This window comes from Phyllobates terribilis, unplaced genomic scaffold (genome assembly GCF_046119375.1).
Source record: "Phyllobates terribilis strain yellow unplaced genomic scaffold, ASM4611937v1 Scaffold_763__1_contigs__length_703860, whole genome shotgun sequence".
In the NCBI taxonomy this organism is placed as follows: domain Eukaryota; kingdom Metazoa; phylum Chordata; class Amphibia; order Anura; family Dendrobatidae; genus Phyllobates; species Phyllobates terribilis.
This window is the reverse complement of record NW_027363523.1, coordinates 58180-73038: the sequence shown is the minus strand read 5'-3', so window position 1 is coordinate 73038 and position 14859 is coordinate 58180. Positions and strand designations below refer to the sequence as shown.

The 14859-nt window shown below is 45.6% G+C and overlaps 11 non-coding genes across 11 annotated transcripts; all 11 read right to left on the bottom strand.

The window, feature by feature from the left end:
• Positions 1–1052: 1052 nt before the first annotated feature.
• On the bottom strand, positions 1053–1243 carry LOC141239027 (U2 spliceosomal RNA). Its single transcript, XR_012304467.1, has one exon. It is a non-coding gene; the product is annotated as a U2 spliceosomal RNA (small nuclear RNA).
• Positions 1244–2354: 1111 nt separating this feature from the next.
• On the bottom strand, positions 2355–2545 carry LOC141238996 (U2 spliceosomal RNA). The gene has a single exon (XR_012304437.1). It is a non-coding gene; the product is annotated as a U2 spliceosomal RNA (small nuclear RNA).
• A 1111-nt stretch (positions 2546–3656) lies between these two features.
• On the bottom strand, positions 3657–3847 carry LOC141239014 (U2 spliceosomal RNA). The gene has a single exon (XR_012304455.1). It is a non-coding gene; the product is annotated as a U2 spliceosomal RNA (small nuclear RNA).
• Positions 3848–4961: 1114 nt separating this feature from the next.
• On the bottom strand, positions 4962–5152 carry LOC141239003 (U2 spliceosomal RNA). Its single transcript, XR_012304444.1, has one exon. It is a non-coding gene; the product is annotated as a U2 spliceosomal RNA (small nuclear RNA).
• Positions 5153–6266: 1114 nt separating this feature from the next.
• Positions 6267–6457, bottom strand: LOC141238992 (U2 spliceosomal RNA). The gene has a single exon (XR_012304433.1). It is a non-coding gene; the product is annotated as a U2 spliceosomal RNA (small nuclear RNA).
• Positions 6458–7572: 1115 nt separating this feature from the next.
• LOC141238987 (U2 spliceosomal RNA) lies at positions 7573–7763 on the bottom strand. Its single transcript, XR_012304428.1, has one exon. It is a non-coding gene; the product is annotated as a U2 spliceosomal RNA (small nuclear RNA).
• A 1118-nt stretch (positions 7764–8881) lies between these two features.
• LOC141238981 (U2 spliceosomal RNA) lies at positions 8882–9072 on the bottom strand. Its single transcript, XR_012304422.1, has one exon. It is a non-coding gene; the product is annotated as a U2 spliceosomal RNA (small nuclear RNA).
• A 1117-nt stretch (positions 9073–10189) lies between these two features.
• On the bottom strand, positions 10190–10380 carry LOC141238970 (U2 spliceosomal RNA). The gene has a single exon (XR_012304411.1). It is a non-coding gene; the product is annotated as a U2 spliceosomal RNA (small nuclear RNA).
• Positions 10381–11494: 1114 nt separating this feature from the next.
• On the bottom strand, positions 11495–11685 carry LOC141238958 (U2 spliceosomal RNA). Its single transcript, XR_012304399.1, has one exon. It is a non-coding gene; the product is annotated as a U2 spliceosomal RNA (small nuclear RNA).
• A 1113-nt stretch (positions 11686–12798) lies between these two features.
• Positions 12799–12989, bottom strand: LOC141238946 (U2 spliceosomal RNA). The gene has a single exon (XR_012304388.1). It is a non-coding gene; the product is annotated as a U2 spliceosomal RNA (small nuclear RNA).
• A 1116-nt stretch (positions 12990–14105) lies between these two features.
• Positions 14106–14296, bottom strand: LOC141238934 (U2 spliceosomal RNA). Its single transcript, XR_012304377.1, has one exon. It is a non-coding gene; the product is annotated as a U2 spliceosomal RNA (small nuclear RNA).
• Between the last annotated feature and the right edge of the window lie 563 nt (positions 14297–14859).

Genomic DNA, 14859 nt, shown 5'->3' with positions numbered 1-14859 from the left:
GGCCACCTGGACTCCCGTTAAGAAGACATGCTGTCAACCTCTAGATCCCTCACATGCCTGCACTTTTCGGCTTGCTGCTGCTGCAATCCACGCGTTTTAGATCTGCATAACTCCACCTCTTTTAGCACAGTACCCTCAACCCCCGGCTGTTCCCACCCGCCTCAACACCGTTGGAAGGGAGGAGAACCAATTAAGGCGGGGGGGGGGTGGAACGAGCAGCTGTCTACCCTTAGCAGGAGGGTTGCTGATTAATTACCTCTCCTGCTGCTGCTGCTGCTGGCTGTCCAGCAGCAGACTGAAGGTGGCTGCTGCTGTGCGCAGGTATATAAAGGCTCAGAGCCTATTATGACACGCGCAGCCAGCGTTCCATTGCCACATTCCGTCTACTGCAGGCGGGATACCTGGATGGCTGAATGTCACTGAGAAGCTCACAGAGACCGCCATAAGCAATAGTTTAAAAGAATGCCACAGACTAATCAACCAAACTTTTTGGGTTGGTTTCTCTTTTATAGTCTGCAGGCATTAAATGAAAGAAGTCAGTGTTCCAGCAGAGGGAGACAACGTTTCAGAAAAGGCATTGTAGCAAACCAAAAAAGAAATTTTAAGCGCAGCAGAGTAACCAGCTCACATACCTGTTAGCTCAGGTGAGTTTAAAAGGCTGCTGTTGATAACAAGGGCATTTGCTAAATAGATGGTGTGTGTGCAACAATATACTGAAAGGTCAATTATATTGTGCAGCTTATCTCACCACCTGTAGTTATTTAGGTGAAAGCTCCAAAATGCTTGCCTAATATGTCTGTTTATCCAAAAGGAAGTATAGAGGGAGAGCTAGATAGATAGCATTGCATTACATTACATGGCAATGCAATGCACAGTTGCTGAAGTTGAACCAAAATGAGCTTGTCATCTGGCTTCTGCAACTTTTAACATGAAAAATCCAATGAGGAGAAGAAAAGCAAAGCCAAAGAGTCCATCCCAAAATCCGACAAACAAGCCAAATGAACAAAAAGCATTGAATTCAATTCTTTCTGATTTTAGAAACTGCATTAAAGAAGGGGTGCACCGGTCCTGGAGATACTGCAATACCAGGTCAATGCGTGGAGTGGACAGAGCAAGCTCTTTTTCCATCTCCCTGTTCTAAAAATCCATTTAATATATGGTCCCCAGATAGGGGACGTATCAGATATTAAACTGATAAGAACAGATACTACACTTGATCTTAGCCAAAAGGCCGAGAAGCGATAACCAGAATTGGTTTCCGACTACGGTGCCACCCAAGGATTCTGAAAAGTCCATTTGTGGAGATGGCCACCTGGACTCCCGTTAAGAAGACATGCTGTCAACCTCTAGATCCCTCACATGCCTGCACTTTTCGGCTTGCTGCTGCTGCAATCCACGCATTTTAGATCTGCATAACTCCACCTCTTTTAGCACAGTACCCTCAACCCCCGGCTGTTCCCACCCGCCTCAACACCGTTGGAAGGGAGGAGAACCAATTAAGGCGGGGGGGGGGGGTGGAACGAGCAGCTGTCTACCCTTAGCAGGAGGGTTGCTGATTAATTACCTCTCCTGCTGCTGCTGGCTGTCCAGCAGCAGACTGAAGGTGGCTGCTGCTGTGCGCAGGTATATAAAGGCTCAGAGCCTATTATGACACGCGCAGCCAGCGTTCCATTGCCACATTCCGTCTACTGCAGGCGGGATACCTGGATGGCTGAATGTCACTGAGAAGCTCACAGAGACCGCCATAAGCAACAGTTTAAAAGAATGCCACACACTAATCAACCAAACTTTTTGGGTTGGTTTCTCTTTTATAGTCTGCAGGCATTAAATGAAAGAAGTCAGTGTTCCAGCAGAGGGAGACAACGTTTCAGAAAAGGCATTGTAGCAAACCAAAAAAGAAATTTTAAGCGCAGCAGAGTAACCAGCTCACATACCTGTTAGCTCAGGTGAGTTTAAAAGGCTGCTGTTGATAACAAGGGCATTTGCTAAATAGATGGTGTGTGTGCAACAATATACTGAAAGGTCAATTATATTGTGCAGCTTATCTCACCACCTGTAGTTATTTAGGTGAAAGCTCCAAAATGCTTGCCTAATATGTCTGTTTATCCAAAAGGAAGTATAGAGGGAGAGCTAGATAGATAGCATTGCATTACATTACATGGCAATGCAATGCACAGTTGCTGAAGTTGAACCAAAATGAGCTTGTCATCTGGCTTCTGCAACTTTTAACATGAAAAATCCAATGAGGAGAAGAAAAGCAAAGCCAAAGAGTCCATCCCAAAATCCGACAAACAAGCCAAATGAACAAAAAGCATTGAATTCAATTCTTTCTGATTTTAGAAACTGCATTAAAGAAGGGGTGCACCGGTCCTGGAGATACTGCAATACCAGGTCAATTCGTGGAGTGGACAGAGCAAGCTCTTTTTCCATCTCCCTGTTCTAAAAATCCATTTAATATATGGTCCCCAGATAGGGGACGTATCAGATATTAAACTGATAAGAACAGATACTACACTTGATCTTAGCCAAAAGGCCGAGAAGCGATAACCAGAATTGGTTTCCGACTACGGTGCCACCCAAGGATTCTGAAAAGTCCATTTGTGGAGATGGCCACCTGCACTCCCGTTAAGAAGACATGCTGTCAACCTCTAGATCCCTCACATGCCTGCACTTTTCGGCTTGCTGCTGCTGCAATCCACGCGTTTTAGATCTGCATAACTCCACCTCTTTTAGCACAGTACCCTCAACCCCCGGCTGTTCCCACCCGCCTCAACAACGTTGGAAGGGAGGAGAACCAATTAAGGCGGGGGGGGGTGGAACGAGCAGCTGTCTACCCTTAGCAGGAGGGTTGCTGATTAATTACCTCTCCTGCTGCTGCTGCTGGCTGTCCAGCAGCAGACTGAAGGTGGCTGCTGCTGTGCGCAGGTATATAAAGGCCCAGAGCCTATTATGACACGCGCAGCCAGCGTTCCATTGCCACATTCCGTCTACTGCAGGCGGGATACCTGGATGGCTGAATGTCACTGAGAAGCTCACAGAGACCGCCATAAGCAACAGTTTAAAAGAATGCCACAGACTAATCAACCAAACTTTTTGGGTTGGTTTCTCTTTTATAGTCTGCAGGCATTAAATGAAAGAAGTCAGTGTTCCAGCAGAGGGAGACAACGTTTCAGAAAAGGCATTGTAGCAAACCAAAAAAGAAATTTTAAGCGCAGCAGAGTAACCAGCTCACATACCTGTTAGCTCAGGTGAGTTTAAAAGGCTGCTGTTGATAACAAGGGCATTTGCTAAATAGATGGTGTGTGTGCAACAATATACTGAAAGGTCAATTATATTGTGCAGCTTATCTCACCACCTGTAGTTATTTAGGTGAAAGCTCCAAAATGCTTGCCTAATATGTCTGTTTATCCAAAAGGAAGTATAGAGGGAGAGCTAGATAGATAGCATTGCATTACATTACATGGCAATGCAATGCACAGTTGCTGAAGTTGAACCAAAATGAGCTTGTCATCTGGCTTCTGCAACTTTTAACATGAAAAATCCAATGAGGAGAAGAAAAGCAAAGCCAAAGAGTCCATCCCAGAATCCGACAAACAAGCCAAATGAACAAAAAGCATTGAATTCAATTCTTTCTGATTTTAGAAACTGCATTAAAGAAGGGGTGCACCGGTCCTGGAGATACTGCAATACCAGGTCAATGCGTGGAGTGGACAGAGCAAGCTCTTTTTCCATCTCCCTGTTCTAAAAATCCATTTAATATATGGTCCCCAGATAGGGGACGTATCAGATATTAAACTGATAAGAACAGATACTACACTTGATCTTAGCCAAAAGGCCGAGAAGCGATAACCAGAATTGGTTTCCGACTACGGTGCCACCCAAGGATTCTGAAAAGTCCATTTGTGGAGATGGCCACCTGGACTCCCGCTAAGAAGACATGCTGTCAACCTCTAGATCCCTCACATGCCTGCACTTTTCGGCTTGCTGCTGCTGCAATCCACGCGTTTTAGATCTGCATAACTCCACCTCTTTTAGCACAGTACCCTCAACCCCCGGCTGTTCCCACCCGCCTCAACACCGTTGGAAGGGAGGAGAACCAATTAAGGCGGGGGGGGGTGGAACGAGCAGCTGTCTACCCTTAGCAGGAGGGTTGCTGATTAATTACCTCTCCTGCTGCTGCTGCTGCTGGCTGTCCAGCAGCAGACTGAAGGTGGCTGCTGCTGTGCGCAGGTATATAAAGGCTCAGAGCCTATTATGACACGCGCAGCCAGCGTTCCATTGCCACATTCCGTCTACTGCAGGCGGGATACCTGGATGGCTGAATGTCACTGAGAAGCTCACAGAGACCGCCATAAGCAACAGTTTAAAAGAAAGCCACAGACTAATCAACCAAACTTTTTGGGTTGGTTTCTCTTTTATAGTCTGCAGGCATTAAATGAAAGAAGTCAGTGTTCCAGCAGAGGGAGACAACGTTTCAGAAAAGGCATTGTAGCAAACCAAAAAAGAAATTTTAAGCGCAGCAGAGTAACCAGCTCACATACCTGTTAGCTCAGGTGAGTTTAAAAGGCTGCTGTTGATAACAAGGGCATTTGCTAAATAGATGGTGTGTGTGCAACAATATACTGAAAGGTCAATTATATTGTGCAGCTTATCTCACCACCTGTAGTTATTTAGGTGAAAGCTCCAAAATGCTTGCCTAATATGTCTGTTTATCCAAAAGGAAGTATAGAGGGAGAGCTAGATAGATAGCATTGCATTACATTACATGGCAATGCAATGCACAGTTGCTGAAGTTGAACCAAAATGAGCTTGTCATCTGGCTTCTGCAACTTTTAACATGAAAAATCCAATGAGGAGAAGAAAAGCAAAGCCAAAGAGTCCATCCCAAAATCCGACAAACAAGCCAAATGAACAAAAAGCATTGAATTCAATTCTTTCTGATTTTAGAAACTGCATTAAAGAAGGGGTGCACCGGTCCTGGAGATACTGCAATACCAGGTCAATGCGTGGAGTGGACAGAGCAAGCTCTTTTTCCATCTCCCTGTTCTAAAAATCCATTTAATATATGGTCCCCAGATAGGGGACGTATCAGATATTAAACTGATAAGAACAGATACTACACTTGATCTTAGCCAAAAGGCCGAGAAGCGATAACCAGAATTGGTTTCCGACTACGGTGCCACCCAAGGATTCTGAAAAGTCCATTTGTGGAGATGGCCACCTGGACTCCCGTTAAGAAGACATGCTGTCAACCTCTAGATCCCTCACATGCCTGCACTTTTCGGCTTGCTGCTGCTGCAATCCACGCGTTTTAGATCTGCATAACTCCACCTCTTTTAGCACAGTACCCTCAACCCCCGGCTGTTCCCACCCGCCTCAACACCGTTGGAAGGGAGGAGAACCAATTAAGGCGGGGGGGGGTGGAACGAGCAGCTGTCTACCCTTAGCAGGAGGGTTGCTGATTAATTACCTCTCCTGCTGCTGCTGCTGCTGGCTGTCCAGCAGCAGACTGAAGGTGGCTACTGCTGTGCGCAGGTATATAAAGGCTCAGAGCCTATTATGACACGCGCAGCCAGCGTTCCATTGCCACATTCCGTCTACTGCAGGCGGGATACCTGGATGGCTGAATGTCACTGAGAAGCTCACAGAGACCGCCATAAGCAACAGATTAAAAGAATGCCACAGACTAATCAACCAAACTTTTTGGGTTGGTTTCTCTTTTATAGTCTGCAGGCATTAAATGAAAGAAGTCAGTGTTCCAGCAGAGGGAGACAACGTTTCAGAAAAGGCATTGTAGCAAACCAAAAAAGAAATTTTAAGCGCAGCAGAGTAACCAGCTCACATACCTGTTAGCTCAGGTGAGTTTAAAAGGCTGCTGTTGATAACAAGGGCATTTGCTAAATAGATGGTGTGTGTGCAACAATATACTGAAAGGTCAATTATATTGTGCAGCTTATCTCACCACCTGTAGTTATTTAGGTGAAAGCTCCAAAATGCTTGCCTAATATGTCTGTTTATCCAAAAGGAAGTATAGAGGGAGAGCTAGATAGATAGCATTGCATTACATTACATGGCAATGCAATGCACAGTTGCTGAAGTTGAACCAAAATGAGCTTGCCATCTGGCTTCTGCAACTTTTAACATGAAAAATCCAATGAGGAGAAGAAAAGCAAAGCCAAAGAGTCCATCCCAAAATCCGACAAACAAGCCAAATGAACAAAAAGCATTGAATTCAATTCTTTCTGATTTTAGAAACTGCATTAAAGAAGGGGTGCACCGGTCCTGGAGATACTGCAATACCAGGTCAATGCGTGGAGTGGACAGAGCAAGCTCTTTTTCCATCTCCCTGTTCTAAAAATCCATTTAATATATGGTCCCCAGATAGGGGACGTATCAGATATTAAACTGATAAGAACAGATACTACACTTGATCTTAGCCAAAAGGCCGAGAAGCGATAACCAGAATTGGTTTCCGACTACGGTGCCACCCAAGGATTCTGAAAAGTCCATTTGTGGAGATGGCCACCTGGACTCCCGTTAAGAAGACATGCTGTCAACCTCTAGATCCCTCACATGCCTGCACTTTTCGGCTTGCTGCTGCTGCAATCCACGCGTTTTAGATCTGCATAACTCCACCTCTTTTAGCACAGTACCCTCAACCCCCGGCTGTTCCCACCCGCCTCAACACCGTTGGAAGGGAGGAGAACCAATTAAGGCGGGGGGGGGGTGGAACGAGCAGCTGTCTACCCTTAGCAGGAGGGTTGCTGATTAATTACCTCTCCTGCTGCTGCTGCTGCTGGCTGTCCAGCAGCAGACTGAAGGTGGCTGCTGCTGTGCGCAGGTATATAAAGGCTCAGAGCCTATTATGACACGCGCAGCCAGCGTTCCATTGCCACATTCCGTCTACTGCAGGCGGGATACCTGGATGGCTGAATGTCACTGAGAAGCTCACAGAGACCGCCATAAGCAACAGTTTAAAAGAATGCCACAGACTAATCAACCAAACTTTTTGGGTTGGTTTCTCTTTTATAGTCTGCAGGCATTAAATGAAAGAAGTCAGTGTTCCAGCAGAGGAAGACAACGTTTCAGAAAAGGCATTGTAGCAAACCAAAAAAGAAATTTTAAGCGCAGCAGAGTAACCAGCTCACATACCTGTTAGCTCAGGTGAGTTTAAAAGGCTGCTGTTGATAACAAGGGCATTTGCTAAATAGATGGTGTGTGTGCAACAATATACTGAAAGGTCAATTATATTGTGCAGCTTATCTCACCACCTGTAGTTATTTAGGTGAAAGCTCCAAAATGCTTGCCTAATATGTCTGTTTATCCAAAAGGAAGTATAGAGGGAGAGCTAGATAGATAGCATTGCATTACATTACATGGCAATGCAATGCACAGTTGCTGAAGTTGAACCAAAATGAGCTTGTCATCTGGCTTCTGCAACTTTTAACATGAAAAATCCAATGAGGAGAAGAAAATCAAAGCCAAAGAGTCCATCCCAAAATCCGACAAACAAGCCAAATGAACAAAAAGCATTGAATTCAATTCTTTCTGATTTTAGAAACTGCATTAAAGAAGGGGTGCACCGGTCCTGGAGATACTGCAATACCAGGTCAATGCGTGGAGTGGACAGAGCAAGCTCTTTTTCCATTTCCCTGTTCTAAAAATCCTTTTAATATATGGTCCCCAGATAGGGGACGTATCAGATATTAAACTGATAAGAACAGATACTACACTTGATCTTAGCCAAAAGGCCGAGAAGCGATAACCAGAATTGGTTTCCGACTACGGTGCCACCCAAGGATTCTGAAAAGTCCATTTGTGGAGATGGCCACCTGGACTCCCGTTAAGAAGACATGCTGTCAACCTCTAGATCCCTCACATGCCTGCACTTTTCGGCTTGCTGCTGCTGCAATCCACGCGTTTTAGATCTGCATAACTCCACCTCTTTTAGCACAGTACCCTCAACCCCCGGCTGTTCCCACCCGCCTCAACACCGTTGGAAGGGAGGAGAACCAATTAAGGCGGGGGGGGGGGGGTGGAACGAGCAGCTGTCTACCCTTAGCAGGAGGGTTGCTGATTAATTACCTCTCCTGCTGCTGCTGCTGCTGGCTGTCCAGCAGCAGACTGAAGGTGGCTGCTGCTGTGCGCAGGTATATAAAGGCTCAGAGCCTATTATGACACGCGCAGCCAGCGTTCCATTGCCACATTCCGTCTACTGCAGGCGGGATACCTGGATGGCTGAATGTCACTGAGAAGCTTACAGAGACCGCCATAAGCAACAGTTTAAAAGAATGCCACAGACTAATCAACCAAACTTTTTGGGTTGGTTTCTCTTTTATAGTCTGCAGGCATTAAATGAAAGATGTCAGTGTTCCAGCAGAGGGAGACAACGTTTCAGAAAAGGCATTGTAGCAAACCAAAAAAGAAATTTTAAGCGCAGCAGAGTAACCAGCTCACATACCTGTTAGCTCAGGTGAGTTTAAAAGGCTGCTGTTGATAACAAGGGCATTTGCTAAATAGATGGTGTGTGTGCAACAATATACTGAAAGGTCAATTATATTGTGCAGCTTATCTCACCACCTGTAGTTATTTAGGTGAAAGCTCCAAAATGCTTGCCTAATATGTCTGTTTATCCAAAAGGAAGTATAGAGGGAGAGCTAGATAGATAGCATTGCATTACATTACATGGCAATGCAATGCACAGTTGCTGAAGTTGAACCAAAATGAGCTTGTCATCTGGCTTCTGCAACTTTTAACATGAAAAATCCAATGAGGAGAAGAAAAGCAAAGCCAAAGAGTCCATCCCAAAATCCGACAAACAAGCCAAATGAACAAAAAGCATTGAATTCAATTCTTTCTGATTTTAGAAACTGCATTAAAGAAGGGGTGCACCGGTCCTGGAGATACTGCAATACCAGGTCAATGCGTGGAGTGGACAGAGCAAGCTCTTTTTCCATCTCCCTGTTCTAAAAATCCATTTAATATATGGTCCCCAGATAGGGGACGTATCAGATATTAAACTGATAAGAACAGATACTACACTTGATCTTAGCCAAAAGGCCGAGAAGCGATAACCAGAATTGGTTTCCGACTACGGTGCCACCCAAGGATTCTGAAAAGTCCATTTGTGGAGATGGCCACCTGGACTCCCGTTAAGAAGACATGCTGTCAACCTCTAGATCCCTCACATGCCTGCACTTTTCGGCTTGCTGCTGCTGCAATCCACGCGTTTTAGATCTGCATAACTCCACCTCTTTTAGCACAGTACCCTCAACCCCCGGCTGTTCCCACCCGCCTCAACACCGTTGGAAGGGAGGAGAACCAATTAAGGCGGGGGGGGGGGGTGGAACGAGCAGCTGTCTACCCTTAGCAGGAGGGTTGCTGATTAATTACCTCTCCTGCTGCTGCTGCTGCTGGCTGTCCAGCAGCAGACTGAAGGTGGCTGCTGCTGTGCGCAGGTATATAAAGGCTCAGAGCCTATTATGACACGCGCAGCCAGCGTTCCATTGCCACATTCCGTCTACTGCAGGCGGGATACCTGGATGGCTGAATGTCACTGAGAAGCTCACAGAGACCGCCATAAGCAACAGTTTAAAAGAATGCCACAGACTAATCAACCAAACTTTTTGGGTTGGTTTCTCTTTTATAGTCTGCAGGCATTAAATGAAAGAAGTCAGTGTTCCAGCAGAGGGAGACAACGTTTCAGAAAAGGCATTGTAGCAAACCAAAAAAGAAATTTTAAGCGCAGCAGAGTAACCAGCTCACATACCTGTTAGCTCAGGTGAGTTTAAAAGGCTGCTGTTGATAACAAGGGCATTTGCTAAATAGATGGTGTGTGTGCAACAATATACTGAAAGGTCAATTATATTGTGCAGCTTATCTCACCACCTGTAGTTATTTAGGTGAAAGCTCCAAAATGCTTGCCTAATATGTCTGTTTATCCAAAAGGAAGTATAGAGGGAGAGCTAGATAGATAGCATTGCATTACATTACATGGCAATGCAATGCACAGTTGCTGAAGTTGAACCAAAATGAGCTTGTCATCTGGCTTCTGCAACTTTTAACATGAAAAATCCAATGAGGAGAAGAAAAGCAAAGCCAAAGAGTCCATCCCAAAATCCGACAAACAAGCCAAATGAACAAAAAGCATTGAATTCAATTCTTTCTGATTTTAGAAACTGCATTAAAGAAGGGGTGCACCGGTCCTGGAGATACTGCAATACCAGGTCAATGCGTGGAGTGGACAGAGCAAGCTCTTTTTCCATCTCCCTGTTCTAAAAATCCATTTAATATATGGTCCCCAGATAGGGGACGTATCAGATATTAAACTGATAAGAACAGATACTACACTTGATCTTAGCCAAAAGGCCGAGAAGCGATAACCAGAATTGGTTTCCGACTACGGTGCCACCCAAGGATTCTGAAAAGTCCATTTGTGGAGATGGCCACCTGGACTCCCGTTAAGAAGACATGCTGTCAACCTCTAGATCCCTCACATGCCTGCACTTTTCGGCTTGCTGCTGCTGCAATCCACGCGTTTTAGATCTGCATAACTCCACCTCTTTTAGCACAGTACCCTCAACCCCCGGCTGTTCCCACCCGCCTCAACACCGTTGGAAGGGAGGAGAACCAATTAAGGCTGGGGGGGGTGGAACGAGCAGCTGTCTACCCTTAGCAGGAGGGTTGCTGATTAATTACCTCTCCTGCTGCTGCTGCTGCTGGCTGTCCAGCAGCAGACTGAAGGTGGCTGCTGCTGTGCGCAGGTATATAAAGGCTCAGAGCCTATTATGACACGCGCAGCCAGCGTTCCATTGCCACATTCCGTCTACTGCAGGCGGGATACCTGGATGGCTGAATGTCACTGAGAAGCTCACAGAGACCGCCATAAGCAACAGTTTAAAAGAATGCCACAGACTAATCAACCAAACTTTTTGGGTTGGTTTCTCTTTTATAGTCTGCAGGCATTAAATGAAAGAAGTCAGTGTTCCAGCAGAGGGAGACAACGTTTCAGAAAAGGCATTGTAGCAAACCAAAAAAGAAATTTTAAGCGCAGCAGAGTAACCAGCTCACATACCTGTTAGCTCACGTGAGTTTAAAAGGCTGCTGTTGATAACAAGGGCATTTGCTAAATAGATGGTGTGTGTGCAACAATATACTGAAAGGTCAATTATATTGTGCAGCTTATGTCACCACCTGTAGTTATTTAGGTGAAAGCTCCAAAATGCTTGCCTAATATGTCTGTTTATCCAAAAGGAAGTATAGAGGGAGAGCTAGATAGATAGCATTGCATTACATTACATGGCAATGCAATGCACAGTTGCTGAAGTTGAACCAAAATGAGCTTGTCATCTGGCTTCTGCAACTTTTAACATGAAAAATCCAATGAGGAGAAGAAAAGCAAAGCCAAAGAGTCCATCCCAAAATCCGACAAACAAGCCAAATGAACAAAAAGCATTGAATTCAATTCTTTCTGATTTTAGAAACTGCATTAAAGAAGGGGTGCACCGGTCCTGGAGATACTGCAATACCAGGTCAATGCGTGGAGTGGACAGAGCAAGCTCTTTTTCCATCTCCCTGTTCTAAAAATCCATTTAATATATGGTCCCCAGATAGGGGACGTATCAGATATTAAACTGATAAGAACAGATACTACACTTGATCTTAGCCAAAAGGCCGAGAAGCGATAACCAGAATTGGTTTCCGACTACGGTGCCACCCAAGGATTCTGAAAAGTCCATTTGTGGAGATGGCCACCTGGACTCCCGTTAAGAAGACATGCTGTCAACCTCTAGATCCCTCACATGCCTGCACTTTTCGGCTTGCTGCTGCTGCAATCCACGCGTTTTAGATCTGCATAACTCCACCTCTTTTAGCACAGTACCCTCAACCCCCGGCTGTTCCCACCCGCCTCAACACCGTTGGAAGGGAGGAGAACCAATTAAGGCGGGGGGGGGGATGGAACGAGCAGCTGTCTACCCTTAGCAGGAGGGTTGCTGATTAATTACCTCTCCTGCTGCTGCTGCTGGCTGTCCAGCAGCAGACTGAAGGTGGCTGCTGCTGTGCGCAGGTATATAAAGGCTCAGAGCCTATTATGACACGCGCAGCCAGCGTTCCATTGCCACATTCCGTCTACTGCAGGTGGGATACCTGGATGGCTGAATGTCACTGAGAAGCTCACAGAGACCGCCATAAGCAACAGTTTAAAAGAATGCCACAGACTAATCAACCAAACTTTTTGGGTTGGTTTCTCTTTTATAGTCTGCAGGCATTAAATGAAAGAAGTCAGTGTTCCAGCAGAGGGAGACAACGTTTCAGAAAAGGCATTGTAGCAAACCAAAAAAGAAATTTTAAGCGCAGCAGAGTAACCAGCTCACATACCTGTTAGCTCAGGTGAGTTTAAAAGGCTGCTGTTGATAACAAGGGCATTTGCTAAATAGATGGTGTGTGTGCAACAATATACTGAAAGGTCAATTATATTGTGCAGCTTATCTCACCACCTGTAGTTATTTAGGTGAAAGCTCCAAAATGCTTGCCTAATATGTCTGTTTATCCAAAAGGAAGTATAGAGGGAGAGCTAGATAGATAGCATTGCATTACATTACATGGCAATGCAATGCACAGTTGCTGAAGTTGAACCAAAATGAGCTTGTCATCTGGCTTCTGCAACTTTTAACATGAAAAATCCAATGAGGAGAAGAAAAGCAAAGCCAAAGAGTCCATCCCAAAATCCGACAAACAAGCCAAATGAACAAAAAGCATTGAATTCAATTCTTTCTGATTTTAGAAACTGCATTAAAGAAGGGGTGCACCGGTCCTGGAGATACTGCAATACCAGGTCAATGCGTGGAGTGGACAGAGCAAGCTCTTTTTCCATCTCCCTGTTCTAAAAATCCATTTAATATATGGTCCCCAGATAGGGGACGTATCAGATATTAAACTGATAAGAACAGATACTACACTTGATCTTAGCCAAAAGGCCGAGAAGCGATAACCAGAATTGGTTTCCGACTACGGTGCCACCCAAGGATTCTGAAAAGTCCATTTGTGGAGATGGCCACCTGGACTCCCGTTAAGAAGACATGCTGTCAACCTCTAGATCCCTCACATGCCTGCACTTTTCGGCTTGCTGCTGCTGCAATCCACGCGTTTTAGATCTGCATAATACCACCTCTTTTAGCACAGTGCCCTCAACCCCCGGCTGTTCCCACCCGCCTCAACACCGTTGGAAGGGAGGAGAACCAATTAAGGCGGGGGGGGGGGTGGAACGAGCAGCTGTCTACCCTTAGCAGGAGGGTTGCTGATTAATTACCTCTCCTGCTGCTGCTGCTGCTGGCTGTCCAGCAGCAGACTGAAGGTGGCTGCTGCTGTGCGCAGGTATATAAAGGCTCAGAGCCTATTATGACACGCGCAGCCAGCGTTCCATTGCCACATTCCGTCTACTGCAGGCGGGATACCTGGATGGCTGAATGTCACTGAGAAGCTCACAGAGACCGCCATAAGCAACAGTTTAAAAGAATGCCACAGACTAATCAACCAAACTTTTTGGGTTGGTTTCTCTTTTATAGTCTGCAGGCATTAAATGAAAGAAGTCAGTGTTCCAGCAGAGGGAGACAACGTTTCAGAAAAGGCATTGTAGCAAACCAAAAAAGAAATTTTAAGCGCAGCAGAGTAACCAGCTCACATACCTGTTAGCTCAGGTGAGTTTAAAAGGCTGCTGTTGATAACAAGGGCATTTGCTAAATAGATGGTGTGTGTGCAACAATATACTGAAAGGTCAATTATATTGTGCAGCTTATCTCGCCACCTGTAGTTATTTAGGTGAAAGCTCCAAAATGCTTGCCTAATATGTCTGTTTATCCAAAAGGAAGTATAGAGGGAGAGCTAGATAGATAGCATTGCATTACATTACATGGCAATGCAATGCACAGTTGCTGAAGTTGAACCAAAATGAGCTTGTCATCTGGCTTCTGCAACTTTTAACATGAAAAATCCAATGAGGAGAAGAAAAGCAAAGCCAAAGAGTCCATCCCAAAATCCGACAAACAAGCCAAATGAACAAAAAGCATTGAATTCAATTCTTTCTGATTTTAGAAACTGCATTAAAGAAGGGGTGCACCGGTCCTGGAGATACTGCAATACCAGGTCAATGCGTGGAGTGGACAGAGCAAGCTCTTTTTCCATCTCCCTGTTCTAAAAATCCATTTAATATATGGTCCCCAGATAGGGGACGTATCAGATATTAAACTGATAAGAACAGATACTACACTTGATCTTAGCCAAAAGGCCGAGAAGCGATAACCAGAATTGGTTTCCGACTACGGTGCCACCCAAGGATTCTGAAAAGTCCATTTGTGGAGATGGCCACCTGGACTCCCGTTAAGAAGACATGCTGTCAACCTCTAGATCCCTCACATGCCTGCACTTTTCGGCTTGCTGCTGCTGCAATCCACGCGTTTTAGATCTGCATAACTCCACCTCTTTTAGCACAGTACCCTCAACCCCCGGCTGTTCCCACCCGCCTCAACACCGTTGGAAGGGAGGAGAACCAATTAAGGCGGGGGGGGGGGTGGAACGAGCAGCTGTCTACCCTTAGCAGGAGGGTTGCTGATTAATTACCTCTCCTGCTGCTGCTGCTGGCTGTCCAGCAGCAGACTGAAGGTGGCTGCTGCTGTGCGCAGGTATATAAAGGCTCAGAGCCTATTATGACACGCGCAGCCAGCGTTCCATTGCCACATTCCGTCTACTGCAGGCGGGATACCTGGATGGCTGAATGTCACTGAGAAGCTCACAGAGACCGCCATAAGCAACAGTTTAAAAGAATGCCACAGACTAATCAACCAAACTTTTTGGGTTGGTTTC